Genomic DNA, 20647 nt, shown 5'->3' with positions numbered 1-20647 from the left:
ACAGCCACTCTCAGACTGATGATACTTAGACTGCTTTCCTGTGAGCTGGACAATGTTTATGCACTGCAGCTTGTGCGTTACTTCTGCTGTGCCCAGAGCACTTTTGTCGCATCACACCACAGGCAGTGTAGCATGGCTCATTGACTTTAGTAGCCAATACAATGAGCTGTGGCGGTGGAGAGTAACGCAACACGACGTAATGCGGTAAGTGTAAAAGAGGCCTCAAGGATTTTATTGCTTGTACGGTTCTTGTACATACACTATGGCAATGCGCCCGCCGCTAAGCTGCCATTTTGGATTCCAAGAACAGTGGAGTTTTGTTTTGGAGTATTTTTGTATTTTCACAGCAATTTATAGCTTCAACATGGGGTCTTTAAAAAAACCCACAAAAGTTTTAACTATATAACTGCATTGTGTAGTCGCACCACAATATCTCACAGCAATCCTTTTTTGTTCCAGCCACTGATGACAAACCCCTGGTGTCTTTCTTGTTTTTCCTCCTCAGGCTTTCCTGGAAACTGGATAAAACAGAATCCATCCCCTCAGAAGGCTTCAGTAACATATAATAGCCAGTCACTGTAACTCCTGCATTTCACTATAGCAATAACTAGTATGTACCAGTGCCAGATTAAATATCTGGTTTTGTTATTTTGTAACTCCGTGTAACCAGACACTAAGCCCCACATTTTCTAAGGTAATTTTGCAGCTGCAAGAATAACTAGAATATTCTGTGACTTCTTAAATTCCAAGCCAACCGTTTCAACTTTCTGCACTATTTCCTGCTGTCTGCTGGTGATAGCAGATATATATTTTATTAACTTACACTGTATATCTGTTGCTAGTTTTAATCTTTTTCTCCTAGAATATTGGCAGCACTAGTGGAACTGCAGAAACTGCTAAGGACACTAATTGCAGTTTGTCAGCTAGATGTCTCCCATACATAATAGCCAAATAAATGTCATACCATGAACTTTGCATATTTCCTTTTATGACATTCACAATGAGAGTGGCCTTGGTGACAATTTAATGATAGGGGTATCAATCAAAAGGATACATGGGACTCGGCCGGAAATGACACAGCTTCTACGAGAAGCGATAGCCACACATTTCATAATTAGGATTTACACCAGAGTAGTATTTTGGCTCATCCAAGCACTAGAAAATATTGACAGCTGATTCCAGAGAAACATGCGAGCCTTCATAACCCAAACACAGGAAACAATCCCCAGGATATCAGTGGAATTCCTGCATGATTGTAGTCTCTGTTTTTGTCATACATGTAGTGCAATGACCCATCGTGATTTTTTTTTAAATAGCACCATGTATGTGCAATGCAATTAAAGAAAACAGAACTAGAACACATTTTTAAAATGTTAATATTTAAAAAGGAGTGCCCCCCAGGCCTTATTAAGATTTGTTCTACATACAGGCTGATATTCCAAAGTGAATTTAATGCCTATCAAAATGGGGCTCAACCCCCTGAGCAATCCTGGCTCACATGGTCCATAAAATCAAGGGATAGCTTTCAAAAAAGTATCAACGCTCTCAAACCTTTTACAGAGCTCCCTTGCTCTATTATTTGGACAAGGATTGTTCCACCTCCAGTACTCAGTAAATGTGGGGTAATGAAATGGGGAAATATTGGGGGAATATGGAAGCCCCATTAAATAATTAACTGGTTCAGCTCCACAGTGTCAAAAATCTCATGCACCCGAGCAATGTTCACCTCCCATTCATTCACCAATAACTTTATTGCTACTTATCACAATTAATTGATCTATATCTTGTTTTTTTCCGCCACAAATTATGCTTTCTTTGGGTAATACATTTTGCTAAGAATTATTTTTTTCTAAATCCATTTTAACAGGAAGATTAAGAAAGAAATGAAAAAAATGCATTATTTCTCAGTTTTTGGCCATTATAGTTTGAAATTAATATAAGCTACCATATTTAAAACTCATGTATTTTATTTGCCCATTTGTCCCAGTTATTACAACATTTAAATGATGTCCCTATCACAATTTATGGTGCCAATATTTTATTTAGAAATAAAGGTGCATTTTTTCAATTTGCGTACATCACTATTTGCAAGCTTATAATTTAAAATAATATAATAATATACTCTCTTGACATGCATATTTAAAAAGTTCAGACCCTTAGGTAACTATTTATGTTGTTTTTGTTTGTTTTTTATTGTAATTTTTTATTAAAAAATGTATTTGGGTAATTTTTGGTGTGGGAGGGAAACAGCTAATTTTAAATGTAAAATAATGTAATTGTTTAATAAAAAATGAATGGGGGTGCAGTTTACTATTTGGCCACAAGATGGCCACAGTCAAAAAAGTCCTGGATGCGAATGATCTCGCATCCGGGAACTACAAGGAGGCTGGGAAAACTTTTTTGGGCAGAAAGAAAGGCGGTCTCTAATTAGAAACCGTCGTTTTTTTCTGCGGGGTAGTTAGATCGGTGAATGGGGATTATATTTCCATTCACTGATCGGGGGGCTAGCGGCAGGCAGCGGGAGTCAGATCGCGCGCACCACTCGGAAGCAGCAGCAGAGCCTATCTGGACGAACCAGATAGGCTGAACTGCTTAAACCCTAGATATCCACCTACAGACATATTTTTGACCCCATACTTTTCACCAAAAAAATGGTTAATAAATACAAATATTTTAATTTAAAATGAACAAATTTTTTTTTTATACCCAATCTATACTGTAGGCATGTCCTTCTGCACCTTCTCTGCCACTCTTACCAATCAGGTATATAGCTGTTACAATTAAAGACCATGTCACCATGTTGTTTTACTTTATATGACTTGTTTGACTTTGCCCATTTCATGTAAAAAAGTTGTATTGTTGTATTTATATTTTCTATTTATTCCTTTCAGTCTGAGCCCGCCATGTTGGGAGCCCATCTTAGGGTTGATTGATGTTTTATACTTGCATTGACTGTTTCAATAAAACCTTTTGGAAAACTCTCTAGTAAGGCCACATCTGGAATATGGAATTCAGTTCTAGGCACCACATTACAAAAAAGATATTGCAGTTTTAGAGCAGGTGCAGAGACGAGCAACAAAATTGATACGTGGGATGGAAGGTCTCACTTACCAAGAAAGGTTAGATAAACTGGGTTTATTTAGTCTAGAGAAAAGACGCCTTAGAGGGGATCTAATTAACATGTATAAATACATCAGAGGGCAATATAATAGCTTGGCGGATGAGCTTTTTGTCCCTAGGCCTTCTCAAAGGACTAGAGGACATGATCTGTGCATAGAGGAAAAACGTTTTAGCCATTAATTTAGGAAAGGGTTCTTTACAGTAAGAGTGATTAAGATGTGGAATGCATTGCCACAGGAAGTCGTTATGGCAAACTCTATACCTGTATTTAAAGGGGGCTTAGATGCTTTCCTTGCATTGAAAGACATCCATGGCTACAATTACTAGGTAATGCCTAATGATATTGATCCAGGGATTTTATCTGATTGCCATCTGGAGTCGGGAAGGAATTTTTCCCTTTTGGGGCTAATTGGACCATGCCTTGTAAGGGTTTTTTTGCCTTCCTCTGGATCAACAGGGATATGTGAGGGAGCAGGCTGGTGTTGTACTTTATACTGGTTGAACTCAATGGACGTATGTCTTTTTTCAACCAAAATAACTATGTAACTATGTAACAAAAGTATGCTTTTTTAAAACAGAAAGTATTTGCGATAATTCAGGTTGGAGTGAGCTCCGAGATGTCTCCCAGTGCATCACTACTGAATATATGCAAATTAACCATTGTCGTCCTTAGAAGCTAAACACACCTCCAGATAAAACCTTTTGAAACTATATAAATTTTTTCCAGAAGATCAAGTATTTCTCACAGAAAAGTATTGTAGTAACACGTTTTGCTATGCACATGTTTATTCCCTTTGTGTTTATTGGAACAAAACAAAAAAATGGAGGAAAAACAGAAAATTGGACATAATGTCACACAAAACTCCAAAAAAGGGCTGGACAAAATTATTGGCACCTTAACCATTTCAGCCTTATGCACCTTATGCATCAGAGCAATTTTCACCTCCTATTCATTCGCTAATAACTTTATCACTACTCATCACAATTTATTGATCTATATCTTGTATTTTGGGCCACTAATTAGGCTTTCTTTGGGTGGTACATTTTGCTAAGAATTATTTTTTTATAAATGCATTTTAACAGGATTAATAAGAAAAAAAAAGGAAAAATTTCATTATTTCTCAGTTTTCGGCCATTATAAATTTAAAATAATCCATGCTACCATAATTAAAACCTATGTATTTTATTTGCCCATTTGTCTCGGTTATGACACCATTTAAATTTTGTCCCTACCACAATGTATGGCGCCAATATTTTATTTAAAAACAAAGGTGCATTTTTTTCCGTTTTGCGTGCATCACTATTTTACAAGCTTATAATTTAAAAAATGTTCGTAGTATACCCCCCTTCAAATGCATATTTAAAAAGTTCAGACCCTTAGGTAACTATTTATGGCTTTTTTTTTTTTATTGTATTTTTTTTTCCATTAAAAATGTTATTTGGGTAATATTTTGGTGTGGGAAATAAACAGTTAATTTTCAATGTTATTATATGTGTAAATTGTAATGTAAAACATATGTAGAGGAAGTTTTACTTGGTCACAAGATGGCCACCTTGAGTTTTCTTTTCCTCCTTGTGCTTCTCGCTAACCGGAAGCACAAGGGGGACGCGGAAAATTTTACGTGCAGAATGACTGAAGCCTCTTGTAAGAGCGCTTTGGTTTTTCTGCTGGGGACACAGATCAGTGATCGGGAACCACGTTCCTGTTCACTGATCCCAGGGTTACCAGGGTACAGCACGGGGGCGCCCGCGATCGCACGCTGGAACGCGCCAAAGTTTGTTTTCATCCATTTCTGTGTATTTTTTATGTTTGGGGTCATTGCCCTGCTGGGAGACCTAAGATCTCAGATGCAAACCTAGCTTAGTGACACTGGGCTCTACAGTGCAACCCACAATCCTTTGGTAATCCTCAAATTTCATGATGCCTTGCACACATTCAAGGCACCCAGTGCCAGAGGCAGCAAAACAACCCCAAAACATCATTGAACCTATGCCATATTTCACTGTAGGCACTGTATTCTTTTCTTTATAGGCCTTATTCCGCTTTTGATAAACAGTAGAATTATGTGCTTTACCAAACATCTCTATCTTAATCTAGCCTGTCCAAAATATGTTTCCCAGAAGGATTTTGGCTTACTCAAGTCATTTTGACAAACTGTAGTTTTGCTTTTTTATGCCTCTGTTTCAGCAGTGATGTTCCCTAAGCCTGCAGGACCACTTAAATTTCTTTGGAAGTTGTTTGGGGTGCTTATCCACCATCGGGACTAAACTGCGTTGCATCATTTCATAAATTTTTCTCGTCTGTCCATGCCCAGGGAGATTAGCTACAGTGCCATGGGTTGCAAACTTCTTGATAATATTGCACACTGTGGACAAAGGCAAATCTAGGTCTCTGGAGATGGACTTGTAACCTTAGATTGTTGATATTTTTCCACAATTTTGGTTCTCAAGTCCTTGCACACTTCTCTTCTCCGCTTTCTGTTGTTCATGCTTAGTGTTGCACACACAGACACACAGTGCAAAGATTAAAGAAAACCTAAACTGAAAATTAAAAGTCAAAATAAACATACACACGTTATACTTACCTCCTGTGTAGTCTACTCATCAATCTCTTTCCCCCCTCCTGCATCCTGTTTGCCCACCGGGATCAAGAGAATTCTCCGTCCTCCATTTTGAAAATGGCCACTAGCCCATAACAGCTTTCTGGTCAGCACACTGTTAAACTGTAACATCGCCCACTTGAGCCATAGGGAAACATGGACATTACCTGGCAAATCAGCTGTCATCTCAGCTAACTGATATATAACTGACAGCAACTGATATATTTTATCTGTTTTCAGGTGAGATTTTTAAATTGCTCACACCTGTTAGTTGCCCCAGGTGAGATTAAAGGAGCATCACACGCGAAAAACAATATTTTTATCCACAGTCTTGAAAGGCTGCCAATAATTTTGTACAGCCGATTTTGGGAGTTTTGTATGACATCATGTCTAATTTTATTTTTTTCCTCCCTTTTTTTGTTTTATTCCAATATATACAAAGGGAATAAACATGTATATAGCAAAACGTGTTACTGCAATACTTTTCTGTGAGAAATACTTGATTTTCTGGAAAAATTTCTGGGTGCCAACATTTTTGGCCATGATTATATATATATATATATATATATATATATATATATATATATGTATATATATATATATATATGTATATATATATATATATATATATATATATATATATATATGTATATATATATATATATATATATATATATATATAATTTTTTTTTTTTTTATTTATATAGAGCCAACATCTTCCATAGCGCTGTACATAATACAAATTAATAATGGGGAACAAATTGTAATAGATTGCGGAAAAGCCGCCGCACGGACTGGCAGCGAGGCGGCTGGTTCTGCATCCAGCTCAGCGGTTTACACGCGGCGGCGTGCGTCTGATGTGGCTGGGCCTTCTAGTGCACACAGATTGAGGAATGAGAGGCAGAACCTTTATGACAAACGAGAGGGATCAGCTGACCAGGTTGGTCAGCTGATCTCAGAGCGGGCGGCTATTGGTTGATCAGCGATGGGTGGCGCCGGGGAGCGCCGCTCTATATATAGTTATTGCTGGTCAGTCTCAAGTTGTCTGCCGTTGCGAACACTTACGTGAAAGCACTCAGACCATAGTCAGATCCCACAGTGTGTTAGAACCAGGAGGACCTGGGAATTCACACTGAGCCAGATAACTACTGTGTTACTATTGTGTTATACTTCAGACTAGTTCCAGGGTGTTGAGACCACGGACCTCACACCCAAGACTAGGGATACTATGTTACTATTGTGTTATACTTCAGACTAGTTCCAGGGTGTTGAGACCACAGACCTCACAACCAAGACTAGGCCTTGTTTGATATCTGTTATGAGCTATTGCTTTCCTGACTCTCCTTCTGCTTTCTGATTCGGTACCTACGCATATCTGATTACCTGTTGCCAACCCTGCCTGTCCCTGGTTACCGAATCAGCCTTCTGTCTCTGTACCTTATCTGCTCGTGTGTTGCCGACCTAGCCTGCTCGACCTTGTAAGCTATCTCTCTCCATTGAGAGATTAGTCTTCAGTCCTGCTTGTGATGCCCACCTTATAGGTGTCACTTAGCCACAGGGCCTTCCTGCTATTCAGCCTGGGGCTCCACCCCCTTGGAAGTCTCATGCTGCTGGAAGGTCTTCGCACTTCTCAGAGGGAGGTATTTCTCATACTGCAAAGGACCACCTGCTCCTCGGGTGGTCCTAGTCAAAGTCATTACTGTTGCACCAAACACTCACACTATATAGGTGTCCAGAGGTTAGTTATACTTGTATTATTGGTGATTCTGCAGATCATCATCAATAATCAGGTATATATCTGTATTCTTGGTGATACTGCAGATCACCAATAATGAGATTCTCTCTGTGTGCTGACCCCGATCGTTACACAAATATACATAAGAAATACAAGTCACTGTACAGTCATGACATCAAAAATAGAAACGAAGCCGGCACCATCAGATGTGTATTTGCTCTTTTAATTGGATAAAACTTTTTGCCATGCACAGCTCGCTTGTCATGCACGCTTGAAAAAGAGGTTGTGTCCTCGAAACGTCGCATATTTGCTGTTTGCATGTTTTTATCCGATTAAAAGAGCAAATACACATCTGATGGTGCCGACTTCTTTTCTATTTTTGCTGTCAAGATTCTGGAGTGTTGCCAGAATAGCCGAGGCACATCGCTGTTTGAATTGAGAGGAGTGCTCCACTACTCTTTCTACAAGCATACTACTTCAACACACTTTGTGTGTGCACCCCCTGCTTGAGCAACATGGAGGATCGTGATGTGGATTCACCCACCTTCACCTACACGCCAGAGGAAACATCCAGAATCATGGCACAGGTGTCTACTGAAGTGGCTTTCTTGAACAAGGCCGATGACAAGATGCTTCGCAAGCAAATAATTAAAGCAGCCAAAACCCATATCACTCTGGAATTACATGCCAAAACCTTGGCTGAGTATCACCGCCTTTTTGTCATGCACAGCTTAGCTTGAAAAAGAGGTTGTGTCCTCGAAACGTCGCATATTTGCTGTTTGCATGTTTTTATCCGATTAAAAGAGCAAATACACATCTGATGGTGCCGGCTTCGTTTCTATTTTTGCTGTCAAGATTCTGGAGTGTTGCCAGAATAGCCGAGGCACATCGCTGTTTGAATTGAGGGGAGTGCTCCACTACTCTTTCTGTACAGTCATGACATTGAATAGAATAAATACAAATACATATATAGTTGATGTGTAGTTGGTACATGTACATATGTTAAAATTACAGCAGTATGAGAAACACTAGGAGGAGGTCCCTGCCCTTGCGAGCTTACAATCTAGAGGGTAGTGGGGAGGAAACAAAAGGGAAGGAAACATAAGGATAAGTGTGTGAGCCAGTGTGCTTTCAGTGCTGCCTATAGCAAATTATAGGCTTGTCTGAACGTGTGTTTTTTCAGAGTATGTTTAAAGGTTTCCAGACTGGTGGCATGACAAACCGGCTGAGGGAGGGAGTTCCAAAGGAAAGGGATAGTCCGTGAAAAGTCTTGGATGCGAGAGTGAGAGGAAGTGACTAGGCTGGGTCTCCTGTGAGGAATGGAGGGTCCGGGCGGGGAGGTATCTGGAGATTAAAGAGGAAATGTATGGAGGCAATTGCTTGTGTAGTGTGAGAAGTTTAAACTGGATCCTTTGGGCAACTGGTAACCAATGGAGGGATTGGCAGAGAGGGGCTGCCTCAGAGGATCTAGAATAGAGGTGGATGAGACGGGCAGCAGAGTTTAGTAGGGATTGGAGAGGTGCCAGTCTGCTTTTTGGTAGACCACAGAGTAGGGTGTTGCAGTAGTCAAAACGGGAGATGATTAGGGCATGCACAAGCATTTTAGTTGCTTCTTGTGAAAGGAAGGGACTGATTCTGGAAATGTTTTTGAGATAGAAGTAGCAGGAGGTAGTTAAAGTGTTAATATGCGGTTTAAAGGAGAACTCAGAGTCCAGAGTTACCCCTAGGCAACGAGCTTTGGGGGTTGATGCTATTGGGGTGTTATCTACATTGATTGTGACAATGGGAGGTGGAACAGAGAGGGAAGGTGGAAATATCACAATCTCCGTTTTGCTCATATTGAGTTTGAGGAAGCGGGATGACATAAATGTAGATACAGCGGATAGACATTCGGGGACTTTTGATAGTAGTGTGGAGAGGTCTGGGGCAGAGCAATAAATTTGGGTGTCATCCGCATAGAGGTGATATTGAAACCCAAAAGAGCTTATTATTTGTCCCAGGCCATGGGTGTAAATGGAAAAGAGGAGGGGTCCAAGGGCGTACCCTTGTGGTACTCCCACAGACAGTGGGCGCAAAGAGGAGTTGGTATTGGCATAGGAGACCATATATATATATATATATATATATATATATATATATATATATATATACTGTATGGATGTGTGTGTATGTATGTGCCGTCATCACTCAAAAACGTCTTTCAATGAAACTTGGAATACCAATTCCTTACTACCTCGGAAGATATGTTCTGGGGGTCTTGCGCCTCCCATGCACATTCTCACAGTAATAGAGCCAGAGTCCCCAAATTTGGCACAGTTGGTCACCTGGTGAAGGAGGTTAACAATTCAGGGAAGGTGGGTGGAGCATAAAACAGACAATCAAATTTCAGCTATTTAAAATGGAGAATGTAAACTGCAGCCATTTCTAAACTGTTAATTGCAGAGCTCTCAAACTTTTCACAGTTGGTCACTGGGTGACTGGAACTAATAAAGTGGGTGGAGCTTCCAGCAGCCAATCAAAATTCCCTACTGATTTTAAAGGGGAATATTTAAATTGCTGTGATTCCTACACTGTTAATGGCAGAGGCCTCAAGCATGCTACAGTCGGTCATTGGGTGATTGAGGTTCAAATTCAGAAAAAGAGGCAGAGCCACAAACAGCCAATCAGATTTGTTTGATAAATTTCTACTCTCACATTATTGATACCAAGGACCCCAAAACTCATAAACTTGGTCATTGAGTGCCTATGTGTCAATATTACAAAAAGTGGGCAGATATAACAACAATCACATTTTTCAATGGGAAAGTGTAAATTGCAGCCATTCTTACACTGTTAATGACAGGGTTTTCAAACTTGGCACAGTTTTTCACTGCACTGGGTGACTTGGAGTAATATTCAGGAAAGTGGATATTAAAATGTATCTATTGATTTTCAAGGAGAATATTTAAATTACTGCCATTCTTACACTGTTAATGGCAGAGGCCTCAAAAATGCTACAGTCAGTCATTGGGGGACTGGGGTTCAAATTCAGAAAAGTGGGCAGTGCCACAAAAAGACAATCAGATTTGTTTGATTTCAATGGGAAAATTTAAACTACTTCTATTCTCACATTATTGGTGCCAAGAAATTGAGTGACTTATGTGTCAAGGTTACAAAAAACTGACGGATCGAACAACAACCAAATGCCTACCCCTACAATGCAGGATCTTCAGCTAGTTTTAATTAAAATCCAAATAAAATAAAAATGTCTTATTAAAATAAATTCATATTTTTAAAATCTATATATATCTAAAAGGAACTTGTAATATGGCGTGGACACAGTGCTGTGTGCGCATGTTACAACTCCCTACAGGGGGGAGTGCATGTGTGTACGTGTGTGTGGTGGAGGCACACAGAGGTGGATGCGCCGGTGATACCCTTAAAGATTTAGGAGATTACTGGTAAATACATAAAACACATTTTTTCTTTCACTATATCATTCTCTTATCTTTATACCAATATAAAGCGCTTCTGAATTCAAATCTGTATACTTCTGTCTTCTTCTGTGAACTTTCATCTTTGTTTATTTATTTTCTCCTGCATATTACTTTCTTCTTGTTTAAATCATTTGTAATTCTTTGTCTTCTTCATTGTTCTTATACTTTTTTCTTTACTTCCATGTTTAGATTGGTATGAAAATGTTGCCTTCCAGTGCTGTCCTTGCAGAATCTTGCCACTAAAATACTTAGGAATCCCATTTGTGAGATCCTTATTTCCTGCTTACTATTGTTCCATTTGTGTGAAGCACTGGGAATCATCTGCAGGGAACTCAAATAATTCCTTAGCAGAAAATGCAGTGTTTCATTTTCCCACTGGGCATCACTTGTGGTCCATTGATGACTTGCATGCTGAAGTCTAATTTGAATTCCCAGCCAATGATTCCCTTTGCTCCATATTAATGAAACAATAGGATGCCCACATTTCACAGTTACCATTAAAAGGACTGATTCTTTAATCAACAGGGTGTGGCAAGAACACAATTGATTTACATGCACCTACCAAGTTAAAAGAAGAATTAAGAAGAGATATTTTACATATCATTCAAAGAAGAAGAAATATAAAATAAGAAGATGATAGGAAAAAAATTATTGTGGGAAAAAAAAAGAAATATACACATGTGAATAATAGAGATGGCTCGAATCTCCGATTTTAGGTTTGCGAACCTCGAACGCAAACTTCCACAAAAGTTCGGGTTCGCGTGAACTTGCGAACCACTAATAGACTTCAATGGGGAGGCGAACTTTGAAAACTAGAAACATTTATGCTGGCCACAAAAGTGATGGAAAAGATGTTTCAAGGGGTCTAACATCTGGAGGGGGCATGGCGGAGTGGGATACACGCCAATACGGATTTGACGCACAGCAGCGTTTTAAGGGCAGAAATAACATTTTATTGCTAAATTGGAGGCTTTAAAACATCTTGCATGTGTATACATCAATCAGGTATTGTAATTAGTGTACTGCTTCACAGACCAAACTCACTGTGTAATGCATTGCAAACAGCTGTTTGTGTAATGACGGCCGTGCTGGACTGGTGTGCACCATGGTGAGAGTGCAGGCGATAGCGGTTCTCAAGCCCATATGGTCACCGGGTTGAGGTAGCTCAATGAAAGAACAACAATGACTGTCCAGCTGATCAAATGTGGTCTCTCCACAATGAAGCAACGACTTTTTTATCTTGGTTGTTCCTCCCCCCCCCCCCCCCCCCCGAGACACTCATATAGCCGGCAGTCATTGCTTCATTGTGATACGCAAGCCCCTTCACCGCGGCAAGGTAACGATCAGGGATGCTCAGCAGAGCTCGAATATTCGAGTAGCTCAAATATTCGAGCTCTTTTTCAACTATTCGAGCTCGGTATTCGAGCTCGAATAGCTGCAGCTATTCGAATGGGCTATTCGAGTGAACGCGAATAGCCCATTCACTATTCGCGCTATTCGAGCAAACAGCGCTATTCGAGCTTGAATACCGAGCTCGAATAGCGTCATAGCCCAGATTGATGTCCTTAGAGCCAATCAGAGGGCTCCCAGGCCCATCTGACGGCAGCCAATCACAGAGGGGGACCCTGGCCAGCCCCTACCCTATAAATAACGGCCGCCATGTTAGGTTTTTCCGTCCTTGCTTGACTTGTACAGAGAGAGATCTGCTCCTTTGTGCTTTGGCTTAGCAAGTGCTCTATTGTGGTCAATCACCTAGCGTTTTTGCTCACATACACCTGCTATACACACCTATATTGTTGTTAGCTAGATAGAGATTGTATTTTAGTTAGTAGCTTGTGTGTTACATAGAGACAGCTGCTGCTGCAGGCAAGCTTAGAGCTTTAGGCCTCAGGGCCTTGCCTGTGTGGGCAGCTGTCCTCCTGTTCTCTGTTAGTTTATTTCTCATCTATACCTGTGTTTGTGCTGTGTATTCTACCCTGTCTTGTCCTTTACTACTGAGTGATTATTGTATGTTGTAGTTATACTGTACTAGGGACACTCACTGTCACTGTTCATAGCTCCTGTGTGTGTGTGTGTGTGTGTGTGTGCGTGCACTGTCTGTAGTGTACACACACTCTATTTCCTTCTACTGAATCTGATTACTACTGATTATTGTATTTTCTAGTTGTACTAGTGTACTAGGGGACACACTCACTGTTCACTGTTCATACTTACTGATTACTGATTATTGTATTTTGTATATGTACTGTACTAGTAATCACTTAGCGATCTAATCACTTAGTGATTAGTGTCACCTCACCCACCAACCCACTCCATTAAAGTACCCCACTTTTTCACCCGCCCTTTTAAAAAACTTTTTGGTTTACGCCAAAAACATCTAAGATGTCTGGAAGTGGCAGCCAGCGCAGTTTGGGCAAGGGGAAGGGCAGCAAGGGAATCAGGAGGAGAGGGAGCAGCATTGTGGCAAGCCGCACCACCATGCACAGTTCCGCAGCAGCAGCAGCTGCGTCAGTGGCTAACATTCCGCCTATAGCCACTGGCCGTGGACGCCTTGGGTGCCCAGCAGGAGCATCTGCAACTCACGCTGCAGAGACACAGCAGCAGCAGCAGCGTGTAGTACCTGCTCCTATTTTCCTCCAGCCGAATCGGAAACGTCCCATTGAGGAAAAGGATGCAGCCACTGTGATGCAACTGATGACGGAGGATGAGCAGCCCGCCATCAGCTCTGCATCCGAGGCCTCCACCCTCACCACCACCACCACCCCTGTTCGCAGCAGCCGCCCAGCAAGGCCTGGGGAGGAGGCCAGTTCACCTTCACAAGTTGGCGACCTGTCATTCAGCAGTCTTTTGACCCCAGGCATCATGAGGGAATTGTCTGCTGTTGTTGGCGATTTTGAGGAGGAGATGCTGATGGGCACTTTGGGGGAGGAGGAATTGGACAGCAAGACTGTGGCGACAGTCAAGCAGCCCATCCATGCATCAGGAGAGGAGTTTGGGGGGTCATCATCCCAGCAGGACATGTTTCAGGAGGGGGAGGATGATGATGATGATGACAGGGTGACGGACAAAGACTGGGTGCCACCACCAGCACCTGGGGATGTCCAGGGCCGGATTTGTACTTTTGCCGCCCTAGGCCAACTATTATCAGCCATGAACAACTGCAAACAACCCCCCTCTCCCCAACATACACACAATTTTCCCCCAGCAAACATGCAGTCTTAACTTTTGAATTTAAATAAATTCATGACAGCAGGGATTAGATTGTAAACTCCTCTCAGTAGTTAGTGACATCATGTGGTAGGGATTAGATTGTAAACTCCCCTGAGTACAGCTAATGACATGGTGGCAGGGATTAGATTGTAAACTCCCCTAAATACAGCTAATGACATGGTGGCAGGGATTAGATTGTAAACTCCCCTAAATACAGCTAATGACATGGTGGCAGGGATTAGATTGTAAACTCCCCTAAATACAGCTAACTACATGGCAGCAGGGATTAGATTGTAAACTCTGAGTAGTTAGTGACATCATGGTGGCAGGGATTAGATTGCAAGATCCTTTGAGTACAGTTAATGACATGGCGACAGGAATTAGATTGTAAAATTCTCTGAGTAGTTAGTGACATCATGGTGGTTAGATTGTAAACTCCTCTGAGTACGGCTAATGACATGGCAGCAGGGATTAGATTGAAAGGTCCTCTGAGTACAGCTAATGACATGGCGGCAGAGATTAGATTGTAAAATACTCTGAATAGTTAGTGATATCATGGCGGTAAGGATTAGATTGTAAACTCCTCTGAATACAGCTAACAACATAGCGTCAGCAGGGATTAGATTGTAAGCGCCTCTGAGTAGTTATTGACATCATGTGGCAGGGATTAGATTGTAAACTCCCCGATTTGCAGCTAGCAACATGGTGGCAGGCAGTAGCAGGGATTAGATTGTAATCTCCTGCAAGAACAGCTAGTGACATAGTGGGGTGGCAGTGTGTAAAATCCCCTTATCATTTCAGCATACAGTGCATTATTCATACCTTATGTATTAAATTCCCTCTGTCTCATGTCCTGCAATACCAAGCCCCTCACCGTCCATCACCAGGCATCAGCATCACTTTCATGTCTCTCTCTGAGGACCACATTTGTCTCTCAGTGTGCCTGCGCACTGGAAATGTCTTTTTCCAATGCAGAGCCACGTGCTTTTCAATCTTCATCACAGCACAGGTAGCCTGGGGCGGAGGGCATTGCAGCAGAATTGCAGCCATTCAACATGATGTGATGTGAGTTGCCTGGCTGTGGCTGCTGCTTCTCGCTGCCTGCCCCATCATGATCGCTTCCTTGTAGAGTTGTCCGGATCATGAACGATTCGGATCTTTGATCCGAATCTTTTTTGTGAGTCGAATCATCCGAATCATTAAAATGAGTGATTTGGATCGCAAAAGGGGGGGGGGCAGCAGCGGCACGCCCCCCTCTCAGCGGGCAGCGGGGTCCTGGAAGCAGAGCAGAGCTGAGATGGATCGCTCTGTTAGAGGGGAGGCAGCCTTGCAGGGAGACAGGTAGATGAGAGAGAGGGGACATGGGTGCCACTGCCAGATATGTGTAGAGCACACATACTGGCTATAACGTGCTGCTGATTATAGGCTGTCTGTTCCGTAGTTGTGCAGTGAACACATTGGAAACTTTTGGCTCAGCTCAGCTCAGTAACTCTGCAGACAGTGCTGGGCTAGAATGATAGGGCAGGCACTGTGATTGCAGGGCAATATCATCCTACTGCACTCTGCTCTAAACAGCTGCCCTTCACTTCTGGGAATGCTTTCTGTCACTGTGCGACGTTTAGCATTTAAAGTATACAGATGACCATATAGGTGAAATACATGTAAAGCTATTGTATGATTGCAGCTTGTGGGTATTGTGTGCAAACAAACATTTCTGCTCTCTGCTCGTCCCTCTGTCCACTCCCTGCCCATCTCTGTGTGTCCACCCCCCTTCCCTTCTCTGTCTACGGCACGGAAAGTCCTCTCCTGCTAGTCATTTCACCCCCGAATACTTCCCTAGTAAAATGATCCGAGATTCGGATCAAAGATCCGGATATTTTCAATGATCCGATTCGAATCATCCGAATCATTGAAAAGATCCGAACTTCCCATCTCTACTTCCTTGCCGTTCTTGCAAAGTGCCCAGCAGCCGGGAAACATGTTGAATTTGTCCACATGTGTCACATACGACCACCAGCCAATGAGCTGGTAAAGACGGATTGTACACTACGATCAACAGCCAATCGTGCGGCTCGGGGGCGTGGCCACGCCCCCCCAAGCCACGCGATTGGCTGCTGAGCGATGTACACAATCCAGCCTTGCCAGATCTCATGTTAACAGCCCAAGAGAGGGGTAGAGTGGAGAAACTGATCCCTGCATCTATTATCAGGTGCGTGGGAGACTCCTGCCCGTCCAGCCTGCTGCCCACTGCCTGCTAGCCAATGCAATGCCTATCAGCAAGCTCGTAATGCAGGGCGGGCGGCCGCAGATGGAGCGGGTCTCAGGCTCAGCGCATGTAAGATATGTTTAGGAAGAAGGCCACAGAGGAGAGCAGAGGGGATGACAGGAGGAAGTGTAACTGAAGCAGGTGGCTGCACAGCCCATGGGCGGCATGATTGAGTAACATTATAGATGCTGGTCAGTTGTCACTTTCTGCAGTATTGCTGCGCATACACTTACTGCCCCTTAGGCGCCCCAAGACAGTGCAAAATCCTGGCGCCCTAGGCCATGGCCTAGTGGCCTAGGCAGAAATCCGGCCCTGGGGATGTCATCATCAGCAGCTCTGAGGAGGAGGATGCACTTGTGGGCCTTGCAAGGAGGCGCATCATTGCAAGCATTGGCAGCAGTAGGCAGGTCCCACAGCCTGCTGGTGTCTCAGGCTCAGCAGCAGCAGCAGCAGCATCTGCCAGTACCACCACCAGCCGCACCCAAGCCCCCCCCCCCCCCACCACCACCACAGGGAGACAGGCAGCAGCGGTTCCAGTCCGTAGGGGGTTTTTCACGTCACCAATCTGGCAATTTTTCACCATGCCCACAGTTCACAGCAAGTTCGCCACTTGCAACCACTGTCAGCGGAAGTTGAGCAGAGGTGCAGACCCCTTAAAGTTCAGCAACAGCTCTCTTATAAACCATCTTGCTGCTAAACATTACCACCAGCATGAGGAGTTCAAAAGGCTGAAGGCATCTGGTGCTGGCAGTGGCACCACACCCAGCACTGCACAGCCTTCAGCAGCAGCAGCAGCAACAGCAGCCACCCGCCCTCCTGCTCCTCCAGCACCACCAGCAGGAGTGCGGAAATGCACTGCTCCTCCCCCCTCTGCAACTCCTGCCGCCGACACTGAGGCCTGTTCTGACAGCCAGTCCACAGTGGCCTCCTCTGCTGTTTCCGCTGATTCCCGTGCTAGCAAAAGGTGACGCCAGAGCCTTTTGAGCGAGTCCTTCCAGGGGGTGGTTAGGGCTCTGCCTCCCAGCAGCCGTCGCGTGCGGCAGCTGAACGGCTTGCTGGCATGGGCCATGTGCTCCCAACTCCTGCCGTACATGCTCGTGCAGGAGGGGAGCGACATGCGTGCGCTGCTTGCTTGTGCAGCCCCAGACTGGCAGCTCCCCAGCAGACACTTCTTCGCCCGCCAGGTCATGCCTGCACTGCACCACTTTGTGATGGCCAATGTGGAGCGAGGGATGGAGCACGCGGTTGGTGAAAGGGTCCACGTCACCATGGACTCCTGGAGCAGCCGCTTCGGGACAGGCCGCTACCTGTCCTTCACTGTCCACTGGGTCAGCTTGGTGCAAGGGGGTGAGGATGGGAGAGCAGCAGCGGGCACAGCAGCAGCAGCAACACAGTGGGTGGTGCCACCCCGCAGGGTCAGGGAAACTGCAGCAGGTTCCTCTGATCCTCTGCCATTCTCCGGCACACCTGGCCAAACCCCCTGCCTCAGCAGCAGCGTGAAGCCACGCCACTGCCAAACGCTGCTGCAGTTGATCAGCCTTGGGAAGACCAAACTGACGGCAACCCATGTGTTGGCCAAACTCCAGGAGCAGGAGAGGATTTGGCTGACCCCCAGAGGCCTCAGAGTCGGAGAGGTGGTGGCCGACAATGGGGCCAATCTGGTTGCCGCAATCGACAGGGGAAACCTGACCCACATCCCATGTCTTGCCCACGTGCTGAACCTGGTGGTGCAGAAGTTCTTGCGCACCTACCAGGGGATGGGCGAACTGCTGGAAACTGCAAGGAATGTTGTGCGTCACTTCCGGCGCTCGCCTGCAGCCTCTGCGAGCCTGGAAGACGTGCAAAAGGAGCTGGAGCTGCCACGCCATCGGCTGATCCTTGACGTTCCAACTCGCTGGAACTCCACCCTGGCGATGTTGGAGCGTCTGGTTGAACAGAAGCACGCTGTCAATCAGTACCTTGCCCTGGCCACTGTGTCCGCCGATCAGAAAAGGGACAAGACCAGCAACATCCCGTCCATCTCCCCCCGATGACTACTGGGGGCACATGCAGCAGGTGTGCTTAGTGCTGGCTCCCTTTCTGCAGGCCACCAACATGGTGAGCAGGGACCATGCTATGGTGTGCGAGTGGGTGCCCCTGGTTTTTCTGCTGAACAGGGCCCTCGATGCTTTGCTGGAACAGGGAGCGGCAGCCTTGGCCCAGCAGGAGCGGCATGCAGCTGCACAGTCCACCTCTGAGGGGGAGGAGGAGGAGAACTTGGTGGAGGTCCCTGACCTTGCTGCTGATGAGGGGGATCAGCACAGTGCAGCTGAGTTGGTGCGGGGGTGGAGAGAGGATGAGGCGGCAGAGGAGGAGGATGAGGACAGCACTGCCGTCGATGTGCCAGCACACGTGGCCCGCCTCTTCCCAATGGCAGCGCACATGCTGACGTGCCTGCGCAGGGACCCCAGGGTGATCCAGATGAAGCAGAGGGAGGACATCTGGATCAGCATGATGTTGGACCCGCGCCTCAAGGGGAAGTTGAGCCAGTTCCTGCCTCCTGCAGGAGGAGACCCAGCGCAACAAATAAGGAGCTTGCAGCAGGCCCTTGTTGAGCGCTTGGAGGACGCCTTCCCCCAGCCTTCAACCCCCACTGTCCAGCCAGCACAGAGGCTGCAGCAGGTGCCTGCATCCAGCAGCAAGCGCACCACAGACCTGCTGTCTCTCAGCAATGAGCTCTACAGGACTGTAGAGGCTCCAGCAGTGACTAGAGAGGAGGTGCATGCAGCAGCATCCTCCTCCGGTCACAGCCAGCGCCTGACCCGCATGGTGGCTGACTACATGGGGTCCTACAGCGGGCTTGACAGCGATGCCCCTGTTGATCCCATGGAGTATTGGGTCAAGTGCCTGGAGATCTGGAGCGAGCTGGCGCAGTACGCCCTGGAAGTGCTGTCCTGTCCCCCTTCCAGCGTGCTGTCCGAGCGCTGCTTCAGTGCAGCTGGTGGCGTGGTCACCGAGAAACGCTCACGTCTGTCTCACAAGTCTGTGGACAGACTGACGTTTCTCAAGATGAACCAGGCGTGGGTGGAAGGTGAGTTCCTGGCCCCTGTTGTCGGCGAGAGGGGGACATGAACTGGCTGCCGGAACCATCGTTAATATGCCTTACCACCCTTTACCACCTCCTGGCTTCTGCTCACTAAGCCAGCCTGGTTCAGTTTGACTATTACGTTGCCTGTAGCCACACATTTTACACCTACAGTGGGCTGCTGTGTACTGCCCTTCTGCTGTCTGTCTGTGTTTCCCACTGCCAGGATACACAGATTTACCTTCTGCTGCCACTCTGCCACCAGCTATTACGTCCAACAATAGCTATATCTGTGTAATTTGCTGTAAAAAAAAAAAACATTAAAAAAAAAAAGGTTTAATTTTTCTGAGGTGCCCGGGTTGAAAACTGTGTTGTCCCAGTTGTGTATTGGACACGATGTGGGCTGCACGACCGCTGTCTGGGACCTCCTGTTGTGTTTATTTACAGCCCTAGGTACCAGGGCTATTATGTCACGCTGCCTGCCTGCTGCCACACTCACACTACTCCTCCATTCCTCCTGCTGCTGCTGTCTGTCTGTGTTTCCCACTGCCAGGGTACACAGATTTACCTTCTGCTGCCACTCTGCCACCAGCTATTACGTCCAACAATAGCTATATCTGTGTAATTTGCTGTAAAAAAAAAAATGCCTGCCTCATTGACTGCCTGCTGCCACACAATCATCCTCCATCTCCTCCTCCTGCTGCTGAATTTACCTCCTGCTGTCTGTGTGTTTCCACTGCCAGGGAGCACATACAATGGCGCTTCCACCATGCGCCACCAGCTATTTATTACGCTCAAAAATAGCTGCATTTCTTTTAAAAAAAAATATATATACTTTTTAATACTTTGTGATATTATTTTTAGAAGTGTCCGGGTTGAAAACTGTGTTGTCCCAGTTGTGTATTAGACATGATGTGGGCTTCACGACCGCTGTCTGGAACCTCATGCTGTGTATTTACGGCCTGGTACCACCGCTAGGTACCACAGCCTATTATGTCTCGCTGCCTGCCTCATTGACTGCCTGCTGCCACACAATCATCCTCCTCCTCCTGCTGCTGAATTTACCTCCTGCTGTCTGTGTGTTTCCACTGCCAGGTAGCACATACAATGGCGCTTCCACCATGCGCCACCAGCTATTTATTACGCTCAAAAATAGCTGCATTTCTTTAAAAAAAA

This window comes from Hyperolius riggenbachi, chromosome 3, assembly GCF_040937935.1.
Source record: "Hyperolius riggenbachi isolate aHypRig1 chromosome 3, aHypRig1.pri, whole genome shotgun sequence".
NCBI classification, from domain to species: Eukaryota; Metazoa; Chordata; class Amphibia; order Anura; family Hyperoliidae; genus Hyperolius; species Hyperolius riggenbachi.
The sequence above is the reverse complement of the archived record's forward strand: the minus strand, read 5'-3'. Positions refer to the sequence as shown.